Source organism: Rutidosis leptorrhynchoides, chromosome 3 (assembly GCF_046630445.1).
Source record: "Rutidosis leptorrhynchoides isolate AG116_Rl617_1_P2 chromosome 3, CSIRO_AGI_Rlap_v1, whole genome shotgun sequence".
Lineage (NCBI taxonomy): Eukaryota > Viridiplantae > Streptophyta > Magnoliopsida > Asterales > Asteraceae > Rutidosis > Rutidosis leptorrhynchoides.
The window spans coordinates 556,757,554-556,772,446 of NC_092335.1; the positions used below are offsets into that span (position 1 = coordinate 556,757,554).

The 14,893-nt window shown below is 30.9% G+C and overlaps 1 non-coding gene across 1 annotated transcript; it reads right to left on the reverse strand.

Moving 5' to 3' along the window:
- Positions 1–6,476: 6,476 nt before the first annotated feature.
- Positions 6,477–6,583, reverse strand: LOC139903420 (small nucleolar RNA R71). The gene has a single exon (XR_011778240.1). It is a non-coding gene; the product is annotated as a small nucleolar RNA R71 (small nucleolar RNA).
- Between the last annotated feature and the right edge of the window lie 8,310 nt (positions 6,584–14,893).

Genomic DNA, 14,893 nt, shown 5'->3' on the forward strand with positions numbered 1-14,893 from the left:
TTACAGGAAAAACTAAATTTCAAATGGAAATAACTTAAAAAGAAACTAAAACTTAAAAAGGCGTCGCAAAATTCTAAAGTACCTAAATCTTAGTCTAAAGAAAAAGCACTTAAGGAATTCTACGGCAAAGCCTAAAAATCTAGGAGTAAAAATAACTATAGCAAAAACTAAGTTTAAAATTAAATATGAGCTAAAAAATACAAATATTACGCTACAACGATTAAAAAGGTATAAAATATAAAAATATACAAAAAGTTATAAAAATTACAATTTTTATAAAAATATTATTTTTATATTATTTATTTAATAAAAATACTAATTTTACAATTTAAATAAATTAATTAAACTAAAAATACAAATTAATTAAAAAGTAAAAGTTAAAATAAAACTAATAATAATAATAATAATTATTAGGGTTAAATAATAATAATAATTAATTAATACCCGTAATTAATGCTGAATTAGGGCTTCTGTCCGTGTGTCAGATGGTCTCCGCGAGTTGCGGTATTTAAAACATCAAACCCCGCGAGTCGCGGGGTTTCAAATTTCAGATCTGGAGCAGTTTGAAATTTTTACGCGTTTTTTTTTTATTTTCTGTTTTCTGTTTTTTTCTATAAATAAAAGATATTTAATAAAATTTATATTATTATAAACTAAAATAAAGATAAAGAAACTTATAAAACTTAAATATTAAAAAAAATACTAAAAAAATACTTATATTTTTGTTTTTCTTTTTATATTTTTGAATAATTAAAACGTATTTTTACAAAAGCGACTTTTAATAAAAGTAAGCTAAAAATCTTTTTTTTTTTTATATTAGCGTTGCGCTTCCGGCGTTTAAGAGTGTCCCCGGCAGCGGCGCCAAAAATACTTGATGTTATGCGAGGTGTATATAAAATAGTTATTAATTTTAGCAGGAAATACTATTAAATACGATACAATTTTACACAAGATATTTATTTATTTATAGAATGGATATACTTAAACCTTGCTACAACACTTATAGGCAGTGTACCTAATCGTACAGTAGTGTAGTTTTTAGTAAGTCCGGTTCGTTCCACAGGGAAATCTTTAAACAAAGCTCAACGCTATATTAGTTTACTTTTATTAAAAATACAAATATGTATATAAGTAATATTATTATTATAAAGGGGGGTTTTTACCGTTTAATGACCGGTTTGTCGATTTTAAGACTTTAGTCGCAGTTAAAACCTAATGTAAAATATAAAATAAATACAAGACTTAAATTAAAGCGTAAAGTAAATAACGATAATGAAATTGCGAATAATAAAAGTGCGATAAAATAAACTTACGATAATTAAAAAGTACGATAATTAAAAGTGCGATTAAATAACAATAAATAAAAGTGCGATAATTAGAAGTGCAATTAAATATAAAATAAAGGAAATTAAATATGAAATAAAAGAATTATGCTTATTTAAACTTCCGTAATCATGATGTTTGACGTGTTGATTTTAGTTTTATGCCCATGGGTTAATTGTCCTTTGTCCTGGATTATTTAATATGTCCGTCTGGTTTTTGTCCATAACAGTCCATCAGTCATAAATATAAAGTGCGAGTGTCCTCATCAAATTATTCTTATACCCGAAGTTAAATATTCCAACTAATTGGGGATTCGAATTGTAACAAGGTTTTAATACTTTGTTTAATGAATACACCAGGTTATCGACTGCGTGTAAACCAAGGTTTTACTACTTTGTTAACAATTACACCAATTACCCTTGAATGTAATTTCACCCCTGTTTTAATTATTCTAGTGGCTATTAATCCATTCCCGTGTCCGGTTAAATGAACGATTATTCGTACATATAAATACCCCGCCCATCGTGTCCGATCGAGTGTATATGGTAATTTATAGGGACGCCCAATTGTAAATCTTTATATTAACATTAACAAACTTTCATTTAGTTAAACAAATATAAAGCCCATTAATAGCCCATAGTCTAATTTCCACAAGTGTCGTTCTTTTGTCCAAACCCCAATTATGGTACAAAGCCCAATTACCCAATTTTAGTAATTAGCCCAACATCATGATTACTTCATTTTAAATAAGCACAATAATAACTTAGCTACGAGACATTAATGTAAAAAGGTTGAACATAACTTACAATGATTAAAAATAGCGTAGCGTTACACGGACAGAATTTCGACTTACACCCTTACAACATTCGCTAACATACCTTTATTATTAGAATTAAAATTAAAATTAAAATATAAATTATATATATATATATATAAATTTTACGTATGATAAGAGAAGAAAAAGATATGAATTGCGATCAGAATTCGGTTGGCTTTATAGGGATTTTCGATTTTTGGGGCTCCGCGACTCGCGGTGAATTTTGCCTTCAAACTCCGCGAGTCGCGGAGTTTGAAATTCCAGCTCAAATCTTGGAGTCTTTCTCTGCCGACGGTTTTTATTATATATATATAATATATATATAATTAATATAATTAATTATATATTATATTATATTTATATACATAGTTAACTTGTAATTTTTAGTCCGTTGCGTCGAGCGTTAATAGTTGACTCTGGTCCCGGTTCCGGATTTTCGAACGTCCTTGCGTACAATTTTATATTTTGTACTTTGCGTTTTGAATCTTGTACTCTTGTAATTTCGAGACGTTTCTTATCAATAATTGGAACCTTTTTTTATTGTCTTTTGTACTTTTGAGCTTTTTGGTCGTTTGCGTCTTCAATTCGTCGAATCTGTCTTTTGTCTTCACCTTTTATTATTTAAACGAATATCACTTGTAAATAGAACAATTACAACTAAAAGCTTGTCTTTCTTGAGGAATAATGCTATGAAATATATGTTCGTTTTTAGCATTATCAAATATATCAAATTGAACATATATTTAGTATCAATATCGTTCCAATATGTAAAGTTTTTAAATGTAATTTACTTATTTTTAGTTGTAATAGTTAAATAAATAAGTGCGAAGACGAAAGACGCAAATCGATCGAAAATGAAGATTTAAAGACAAAAACAAAGATTTGAAAGACCAAAACGTCCAAAAAGCTCAAATGTACAAGATACAATTCAAAAGGTTCAATTTATTGATGAGAAACGTCTAAAAATGACAAGAGTACAAGTTACAAAATGCAAAGTACAAGATATTAAATTATACGAAAGGACGTTCGAAAATCCGGAACCGGTACCCGAGCCAACTATCAACGCTCGACGCAACGGAGCTGAAAGTACAAGTCAACTATGCACAAGAATATAATATAATATTTAAATAATTCATAATAAGAATAATATTAAATAATAAAAAGTTGTTAATTGAGCATAGTTCAGGGGTCATAAGTGAAAATTTCAATTTATCATTTGCCTATAAAAGGCCATCTAAATCGATGATTTAGATACACCTTTTTCCAATCTTCTTTCTTTCTTATGTAATTTATATTTATATTTATAATATTAAGTTTAATTTAAGATTAATAATAATTGGGTTATTGTAAGAAATGTTTTACGGGTTTTAAAGTAGGAACTCTGTCCGTGCAACGCTACGCGATTAATCACCACTGTAAGCTATGTTCTTCCTTTTTAAATTAATGTATCGTAACTAAGTTATTATTATGCTTATTTGAGCCGAAGTAATCGTGATGTTGGGCTAAAATATTAAGAAGGGGTTATTGAACTTTGGACCATAATTAAGGTTTGGGCAAAAGACCGACACTTGTGGAAATTGAACTATTGACTATTAATAGATGGGGGGTATTGTCTAATTGAGTGACAACTCATTGGAGTCTGTCGAACCTATCTTCAAATTAATTAACCTAATAATTAATAATGATTATGGTTGTCCTATTTAGTGACGTTCATATGGAATCTGTTATAATCATTTAATTAATCAATTGGGTTGGGTAATTGATTATTCAAACTGATCAAGTGGGTAAATTAATATTCATATCTAATCAAAACAGGGGTAGATTACATACAGTGATAACTGGTGTAATTGTTGACAGAAGTGATAACTGCGTCACAGTTTAAATCCTTAATCAGTTGGAATATTTGACTTCGGGTATAAGGGTAATTTGACGAGGATACTCGCACTTTATATTTATGACCGATGGACTATTATGGACAAAAACCAGATAGATGTATCAAATAAACCAGGACAAAGGACAATTAACCCATGGTAATAAATTAAAATCAACACGTCAAACATCATGATTACGGAAGTTTAAATAAGCATAATTCTTTTATTATATTTCTCATCGTATCTTTATTTACTGTCATTTTATTACTCGCAATTTTATTTACTGTCATTTTATTTATTGTCATTATTTTACGCACTTTAATTATCGTCATTTATCTTTACGCTTAAAATATAGAATCGACAAACCGGTCATTAAACGGTAAAACCTCCCTTTTATAATAATATTACTACTTATATAATTATATATATTTTGTATAAATATAGTTAAAAATATAGTAAGTATCACCAGCTCCCTGTAGAACGAACCGGACTTACTAAAAACTACACTACTCTACGATTAGGTACACTGCCTATAGTGTTGTAGCAAGGTTTAGGTATATCTCATCCGTAAATTAATAAAACTTGTGTCATATTTTGTAGTATTTCCTAGTAAAAATAATACTATTTCGTACCCTCACGCTACATCATCAAGTTTTTGGCGCCGCTGCCGGGGAGCGCTAAAACGCTATATTTTTAATTATAATAATATTGAAATAAAATATAATAATATAATAATATTGAAATAGAATATAATAATATAATAATATTGAAATAGAATATAATAATATAATAATATTTTAGAATCAAATTTGATACGTAAAGTTTTAAAAAGTCGTATTTATTAAATACTTCAGGGGTATATTATGTAACTTGTAATTAATAATTTCTATCATGTCGCTTTCATGTGAATAGTAAATTAATTAATTTCTTTTCATTTACTATTCATGAATAGTAAATGAATTAAAAAAAAGTTTTAAAAAAAAATAATAATTATAAAAAAAATTATTAATTTGTAAAAAAAAAATCGTTTTTTTAAAAACAAAAAAAAGTTGTAAAAAAAAACGTTTTTTTTTAAGAAAAAAAAATTCGTTTTAAAAAAAAAAAAATTGTAAAAAAAATCGTTTTTTTAAAAAAAAAAAAAAAGTTTTAAAAAAAAATTTATATAAAAAAAAATTTTTTAAAAAAAAAATTTTAAAATCCTTAAAAAACGAAATATATAAAAAAAAAATTAAAAAAAAAAATGTTTTTTTTTTATTACCTTTAGATTTTTAGACTCTAGTTACAATTTTTAGTATTAAGTTTAGTTTTGCCATAGTTATTTTTATTTCTAGAATTTTTAGGTTTGCCGTAAAATCCCTTAAGTGCTTATTCCTTAGACTAAGATTTATGTGCTTTAGAATTTTGCGACGCCGTTTTTCGCGCTACTTTCTTATTTTTCGACGCCTATTTTTCGACCTTTTATTTTTCGACCTTTTTCGACGCGTTTTTTTTTCTTTCTTATTTCTCGCTATTCTAGTTTTAGGATAAGATTTTTATTCTACTTCTTATCTAAATTTCTTAAAATTACGAAAATTTATTTTAAGTGGTTAAATTGATAGACATCAAAATTTTCTGGTTCGTAGTAATAGTTGGATTTGTACGTGGACCGGGTTATTGGAGCCAAACAGTACTCAATTATATTGAGACCAAACGAATCCTGCCCCTCTGCTGCATCTTTTGGCTATTCGAAACGTGGGCAAAATCAGAAAAGTCTATTGATTGGATAACTTATATAATTTTTCTTTCCTTTTAAAAACTAATAGGATATTCAGTGAATGCACCGAGTAAAACGTTCACCACCTTTCATACGTTCACCACCTATAACTCGATCAAGACATCTAGCGAATATTTCCGCCGTTGATTTTTCTTTAGAATCATCATCAAGTAATCCAAGTACTCCAACTCATATTTCCGATAATCCATCTTTTGAACCCGATTTCACAACTAAGAACCCGGAAGATATTCAAGGACAATTCCAAGATCCTGAACCCCAAACCGTTAAATCAGAATCCTCTAGTGATTCGGATACAACAAATCCAATCATGGAAAATCTAGAACCTCTAAGTATGGAAGATCGAATGAGGGCTAAGCGCACTGGCCAAGGTCACGCCATTTTTAAACCAGAAGTTAATGCTCCAGATTATGAAATTAAAGGACAAATTCTACACATGGTAACTAATCAGTGCCAATATAGTGGTGCGCCGAAGGAAGATCCAAACGAACATCTTCGTACGTTTAATAGGATCTGTACACTATTCAAAATCCGAGAAGTTGAGGATGAACAGATCTATCTCATGTTGTTTCCCTGGACTTTAAAGGGAGAAGCCAAAGATTGGTTAGAATCGTTACCTGAAGGGGCGATTGACACATGGGATGATTTAGTTGAAAAATTTCTTAAACAATTCTTTCCAGCATCTAAAGCCGTAAGACTTCAAGGATAAATTGTTACGTTCGCGCAAAAGCCAAATGAAACATTATATGAGGCATGGACAAGATTCGGAAGGATGTTGAGAGGATGTCCTCAACATGGTTTAGACACTTATCAAATAGTACAAATATTTTACCAAGGTGTCAATGTTGCTACACGAAAAGACATCGACATAACAGCTGGTGGTTCCATTATGAAGAAAACCGCAACTGAAGCTTACAAAATTATTGATAACACAGCCTCCCACTCTCATGAGTGGCACCAAGAGAAAGATATATATCGTTCATCTAAAGCGGCTAGAGCCGATTCTAGCCATGACTTTGATTCCGTTTCTGCAAAAATAGATGCTTTCGAAAGAAGAATGGAAAAGATGAATAAAGATATTCACGCAATACGAATCAGTTGTGAGCAATGCGGTGGACCACACTTAATGAAAGACTGTCACATTGAACAAACGATGGAACAACGTGAGAATGTTGTCTACATGAACCAAAGGCTGGAAAATAGTTATCAGAATAATTATCAACCGCCAAGGCCAAACTTCAATCGAAATCAAAACATTCTTTACAATCCAAAAGGACCCGACAATAACTCGTATAACCAACAAGGTCCGAATAACCAACCAACTCAAAACAACACTTTCAATCAACAAAGACCTGGCTTGTATAAACCACCACAACAAACCGAAGAGAAAAAGTCAAATCTGGAAGAAGTGGTATTTAAGCTAGTTGAATCTCAAACACAATTTATTGAAACTCAAACTCAAACGAATGAGAGGTTTGATCAGTCATTAAGAACTCAACAAGCTTCCATTTTGAATCTAGAAAAACACGTAGGTACTCTTGCTAGCATGATGAGTGAGAGGTAACAAGGAAAGCTACCGAGTAATACTGAAGTAAATCCTCGGAATGAAAATGTAAATATGGTTTCAACAAATTCTGAAAAACCAGCACCAGAAGATGGGAAGATTTTAGATGTGAGTAACAATGAAGAAGTTACACCACCACCACCACCACCCGAGTATGTAAAGCCAGTGGTGGCACCATACAGACCACCCATCCCGTTTCCAAGAAAAGGAGTTGAGTATGAGCAAGTAATAGGTAATAAAATTTGTTATACCTCTGGAAAGAAGAAGAAGAAGAATAAAAAAGTGCAAGAAAAAAAAACAGTAGAAGTAAACCCGGTGAAGACAGTTCCACCAAAACCTCCACCTAGGGTAGGTGATCCGGGTGAATTTATTGTTCCTTGTCTACTTAGTGATTGTGTCATGTATGATGCACTAGCAGATTTAGGTTCAAGTGTGAGTGTTATGCCTCTTTCATTATATAAGAGATTAGGTGTAGGTGAGTTAACTCCAACGGATATGAGTGTTCGACTCCTTGATCAAACCATTAAGCACCCAGTTGGAATTGCTGACAACCTAACCGTTCAAGTAGGTAATTTAACCTTTCTAGTCGAATTCATTGTCATTGACATAGAAGAGGACTCAAACGTTCCTCTAATTTTAGGTCGACCATTCTTAGCGTCTACCGGGGCGTTATTTGATGTAAGAAAGGGTAGAATGACACTTAGTAATGATGAGAAATTGATCACCTTTATGATTCGACAGTCTAAATATCCATAAACCAAAACCGTTGAACCGACAAAAACGATTGATAAGAACCATGTTGTTTTACCAACTCCAACGGTAATGCTTAACAATAATGAAACGCCTAAGTGTGGGGAAAATGAAGTAACACCTAATGATGACTTGATAATAAAGAACCCCGTTGTTGATACGAAATTAAATGACCCCGTTATTAACAGTTCAATGAAGAAACTTTTTAAACGGGTTATTGATGCTAAAAGTAAGGGGAACTTTAAGTTATGTAACCGGTTAGTATCCAATCTATCACCTAAAGAAAAGGAGAAACTAGTTGAAATTGTGGATATTACACAGGAATCCGACCAATGGCTTAAAGCAAAAGTCACAGATATGCAAGTTGATTATGGTCCAAGAGAAATTGACGATGAAGTTAATCACAATTTCGACACCACAGCTACCTAAGTGTGGGGAGATTCAAATGTTCTAAAAAGAAAATGTTGTTTGGAGTTAGTTGTTCTGTTCTCGTGTAGTTCCGAGAATGGAATTCGATTGGTCTTTTCCGCTAGCAGACACTAAAGAACTAGTTTTCTCCCCCATTCTGATTTTTTTTTATTTTGTAGGTTTTATATGAAATTAATATGCTTTTTAAATTTAAGTTTTGTGTGAATTTAAAAACAAAATTTACTTTATTTCATTAAGTAAAAAAATTATTTCTAAAATTCGTCGTGAGTTGAAGATTAGGTAGTTGGACCGAAATTACTTTACCCGAGGGCGGGGCGACAAATTTTGTTATCATTATTTTTAATTTAATTGATTTAAAGTATGCCAAAAAAAAAATATTAGATTTTATAAATTTTTGAACGTGGGGTAATATACCCAACTTCAAAATTATGTATGTTTGTATTTTATGTTATATACAAAACAGGGTAAAATAACGCACTTTCAAAGACTGTCATTAAGTTCAGAAAAAGGTACTAATTTTGACGACAAGAAACAAAATATCAAATGTGAAATAACAACAATATGTTTGCAAACTCGGTATTTTTAATCATTTTTCTACACTAATCACCCTCATGAATTTAAATTTTTACTGATTTCTTGCAAATGAGGGCATTGCAAGATCTCAAGTGTGGGGAAGGGTTATAAATTCTCTCGGGTTTGCACTTAGTTTATTTGCCAAATTTTGTGAAAATTTGAAAAATTTTCAACTAAATGAATTTAAAATCATGTTTATACATATTTATGAACGGTGAAAACTAGGTGATAATACCGAAATTATCGTTACCTCGAAAAGGACATAAATTGAGAAACAACCCAAAACGCTTGAATTCATTTAAAATGGGATAGAAGAGAATAAAAAGGCAAAGAAAAGAATAAATAAAAGCTAAGTGTGGGGAGAATGTACCAAGTTATTCAATTAAAAACTATCTATCACATTTTTGTATAAGAATTATTGCAGGTACTTTTGCTTTGGACGATACTAATCAGTTTTACCCGGTTTACTGTAATATATTTTAAAGAAATATGGATCTACACGATGAATCAATTCCATCATTAAAAGGAAGTAAAGTCTTCCGAAAAAGACACGCGCTTCTTGATTTAGGTCATGAAGTTGTCGTCCAGACCAGCTGTAGGTTGACGAAAAATCTAGAAAAGTCATCTCTAAAATCAGCAGGAAATCCACGGACCTCAGCATCAAACAGGGTCGCCATGTGGTCAGATTTATCCTAACCATGAGAAGGATTTATCTCGTACAATGGGGGGGCACCGTGCAAATTAGCTTGATAAGACTAATGAATCAGATCCCCAGAAAGGATAATCTCCTTAAAGATCAAAGATCAGCTTTTAAGACTGATATTACTCAATCCTAGAGATTGACCTTAAAGATTGAGAATTACAAACTCATGGAATTCAATGATATCTAAACTCGAGCTTGAACGAGAAAATATTTTGATCAAAATTGCAAACCGATTTGTTTTCTGAAAATCCATTTTCAATGCGTTCATTACCATTGAACGTAAAATCCTAGGAATTCACCTGGAATTCATTAGGTCACCTGAACCAAATCGGGTGTCAACCGTAAGAACGGTGGTTGCATAGCATGGTCGGAGACAGGACCTTGTGCCAGACCGAAAAATTATAGGATGATCTTTACTATTGCTCCTACCAAGGATAGTTCTAGCATCCGACACGTTTAAAGACCATAATCATCTGCATGTCATTAGACATTGCCTTAACAGTTTCTTGTTCATCGCTTTCCTTTACAACCGGACGGTAGTTTACCGAAAGGTAATATACGGAACAAGTAAACTGGACGTGTTGCTTTCCTAATACAAGGTTAGCAAGTGGGTGACACAATACCATAAGTTTTGAGCTAAAATTTTCAAATCGGAAACCCACAAAACCCACAAAAATCATTTTGCAAATACCGGTGAAGGGTTATTCTGGAAAACTTGTCTAGGGTAAAATCTAGCTTGAATTTTCAAAAGATCAAATGTTTTCATAAAGATCCAATTTCCTTAAGGATCTACATTTTCATAGTCATGTGGGACTGTAAACCACCTTTCAAATGTGCACTTTGCTTTGGAAACCGAAAGTAAATCGGCTATTTGATTGCAAGTGTCGTTGACCTAAACCCGAGGCAACTGTGGATGACACACCCACCTTTAACCATCATTACTGTCATTGTTTATACTGCTATATCAAAATCACTGATGTACAAAATGTGATGAATAAAAAAGTGATTCATGTATGTTTTTATTTCAAGTTCTGTATTGCTTGAGGACAAGCAACGCTCAAGTGTGGGGATATTTGATAGTGCTCCAAATGAACATATATTTAGTAGCAATATCGTTCCAATATGTAAAGTTTTTAAATGTAATTTACTTATTTTTAGTTGTAATAGTTAAATAAATAAGTGCGAAGACGAAAGACGCAAATCGATCGAAAATGAAGATTTAAAGACAAAAACAAAGATTTGAAAGACCAAAACGTCCAAAAAGCTCAAATGTACAAGATACAATTCAAAAGGTTCAATTTATTGATGAGAAACGTCTAAAAATGACAAGAGTACAAGTTACAAAATGCAAAGCACAAGATATTAAATTATACGAAAGGACGTTCGAAAATCCGGAACCGGTACCCGAGCCAACTATCAACGCTCGACGCAACGGAGCTGAAAGTACAAGTCAACTATGCACAAGAATATAATATAATATTTAAATAATTCATAATAAGAATAATATTAAATAATAAAAAGTTGTTAATTGAGCATAGTTCAGGGGTCATAAGTGAAAATTTCAATTTATCATTTGCCTATAAAAGGCCATCTAAATTGATGATTTAGATACACCTTTTTCCAATCTTCTTTCTTTCTTATGTAATTTATATTTATATTTATAATATTAAGTTTAATTTAAGATTAATAATAATTGGGTTATTGTAAGAAATGTTTTACGGGTTTTAAAGTAGGAACTCTGTCCATGCAACGCTACGCGATTAATCACCACTGTAAGCTATGTTCTTCCTTTTTAAATTAATGTATCGTAACTAAGTTATTATTATGCTTATTTGAGCCGAAGTAATCGTGATGTTGGGCTAAAATATTAAGAAGGGGTTATTGAACTTTGGACCATAATTAAGGTTTGGGCAAAAGACCGACACTTGTGGAAATTGAACTATTGACTATTAATAGATGGGGGTATTGTCTAATTGAGTGACAACTCATTGGAGTCTGTCGAACCTATCTTCAAATTAATTAACCTAATAATTAATAACGATTATGGTTGTCCTATTTAGTGACGTTCATATGGAATCTGTTATAATCATTTAATTAATCAATTGGGTTGGGTAATTGATTATTCAAACTGATCAAGTGGGTAAATTAATATTCATATCTAATCAAAACAGGGGTGGATTACATACAGTGATAACTGGTGTAATTGTTGACAGAAGTGATAACTGCGTCACAGTTTAAATCCTTAATCAGTTGGAATATTTGACTTCGGGTATAAGGGTAATTTGACGAGGATACTCGCACTTTATATTTATGACCGATGGACTATTATGGACAAAAACCAGATAGATGTATCAAATAAACCAGGACAAAGGACAATTAACCCATGGTAATAAATTAAAATCAACACGTCAAACATCATGATTACGGAAGTTTAAATAAGCATAATTCTTTTATTATATTTCTCATCGTATCTTTATTTACTGTCATTTTATTACTCGCAATTTTATTTACTGTCATTTTATTTATTGTCATTATTTTACGCACTTTAATTATCGTCATTTATCTTTACGCTTAAAATATAGAATCGACAAACCGGTCATTAAACGGTAAAACCTCCCTTTTATAATAATATTACTACTTATATAATTATATATATTTTGTATAAATATAGTTAAAAATATAGTAAGTATCACCAGCTCCCTGTGGAACGAACCGGACTTACTAAAAACTACACTACTCTACGATTAGGTACACTGCCTATAGTGTTGTAGCAAGGTTTAGGTATATCCCATCCGTAAATTAATAAAACTTGTGTCATATTTTGTAGTATTTCCTAGTAAAAATAATACTATTTCGTACCCTCACGCTACATCATCAAGTTTTTGGCGCCGCTGCCGGGGAGCGCTAAAACGCTATATTTTTAATTATAATAATATTGAAATAAAATATAATAATATAATAATATTGAAATAGAATATAATAATATAATAATATTGAAATAGAATATAATAATATAATAATATTTTAGAATCAAATTTGATACGTAAAGTTTTAAAATGTCGTATTTATTAAATACTTCAGGGGTATATTATGTAACTTGTAATTAATAATTTCTATCATGTCGCTTTCATGTGAATAGTAAATTAATTAATTTCTTTTCATTTACTATTCATGAATAGTAAATGAATTAAAAAAAAAAGTTTTGAAAAAAATAATAATTATAAAAAAAATTATTAATTTGTAAAAAAAAAATCGTTTTTAAAAAAAAAAAAAAGTTGTAAAAAAAAATGTTTTTTTTTTAAGAAAAAAAATTCGTTTTAAAAAAAAAATTAAAAAAATTGTAAAAAAAATCGTTTTTAAAAAAAAAAAAAAAGTTTTAAAAAAAATTTATATAAAAAAAAAAAATTTTTTTAAAAAAAAATTTTAAAATCCTTAAAAAACGAAATATATAAAAAAAAATTAAAAAAAAAAGTTTTTTTTTATTACCTTTAGATTTTTAGACTCTAGTTACAATTTTTAGTATTAAGTTTAGTTTTGCCATAGTTATTTTTATTTCTAGAATTTTTAGGTTTGCCGTAAAATCCCTTAAGTGCTTATTCCTTAGACTAAGATTTATGTGCTTTAGAATTTTGCGACGCCATTTTTCGCGCTACTTTCTTATTTTTCGACGCCTATTTTTCGACCTTTTATTTTTCGACCTTTTTCGACGCGTTTTTTTTTCTTTCTTATTTCTCGCTATTCTAGTTTTAGGATAAGATTTTTATTCTACTTCTTATCTAAATTTCTTAAAATTACGAAAATTTATTTTAAGTGGTTAAATTGATAGACATCAAAATTTTCTGGTTCGTAGTAATAGTTGGATTTGTACGTGGACCGGGTTATTGGAGCCAAACAGTACTCAATTATATTGAGACCAAACGAATCCTGTCCCTCTGCTGCATCTTTTGGCTATTCGAAACGTGGGCAAAATCAGAAAAGTCTATTGATTGGATAACTTATATAATTTTTCTTTCCTTTTAAAAACTAATAGGATATTCAGTGAATGCACCGAGTAAAACGTTCACCACCTTTCATACGTTCACCACCTATAACTCGATCAAGACATCTAGCGAATATTGCCGCCGTTGATTTTTCTTTAGAATCATCATCAAGTAATCCAAGTACTCCAACTCATATTTCCGATAATCCATCTTTTGAACCCGATTTCACAACTAAGAACCCGGAAGATATTCAAGGACAATTCCAAGATCCTGAACCCCAAACCGTTAAATCAGAATCCTCTAGTGATTCGGATACAACAAATCCAATCATGGAAAATCTAGAACCTCTAAGTATGGAAGATCGAATGAGGGCTAAGCGCACTGGCCAAGGTCACGCCATTATTAAACCAGAAGTTAATGCTCCAGATTATGAAATTAAAGGACAAATTCTACACATGGTAACTAATCAGTGCCAATATAGTGGTGCGCCGAAGGAAGATCTAAACGAACATCTTCGTACGTTTAATAGGATCTGTACACTATTCAAAATCCGAGAAGTTGAGGATGAACAGATCTATCTCATGTTGTTTCCCTGGACTTCAAAGGGAGAAGTCAAAGATTGGTTAAAATCGTTACCTGAAGGGGCGATTGACACATGGGATGATTTAGTTGAAAAATTTCTTAAACAATTCTTTCCAGCATCTATCTGGAAAGAATTACGGCTTTAGACAATCGTTAAGAAATTTCTTAAACAATTTCTTACGGCTTTTGAAGATTGTTTAAGAAATTGTTTAAGAAATTGTTTCCAGATAGATGCTGGAAAGAATTGTTTAAGAAATTTTTCAACTAAATCATCCCATGTGTCAATCGCCCCTTCAGGTAACGATTCTAACCAATCTTTGGCTTCTCCCTTTAAAGTCCAGGGAAACAACATGAGATAGATCTGTTCATCCTCAACTTCTCGGATTTTGAATAGTGTATAGATCCTATTAAACGTACGAAGATGTTGGTTTGGATCTTCCTTCGGCGCACCACTATATTGGCACTGATTAGTTACCATGTGTAGAATTTGTCCTTTAATTTCATAATCTGGAGCATTAACTTCTGGTTTA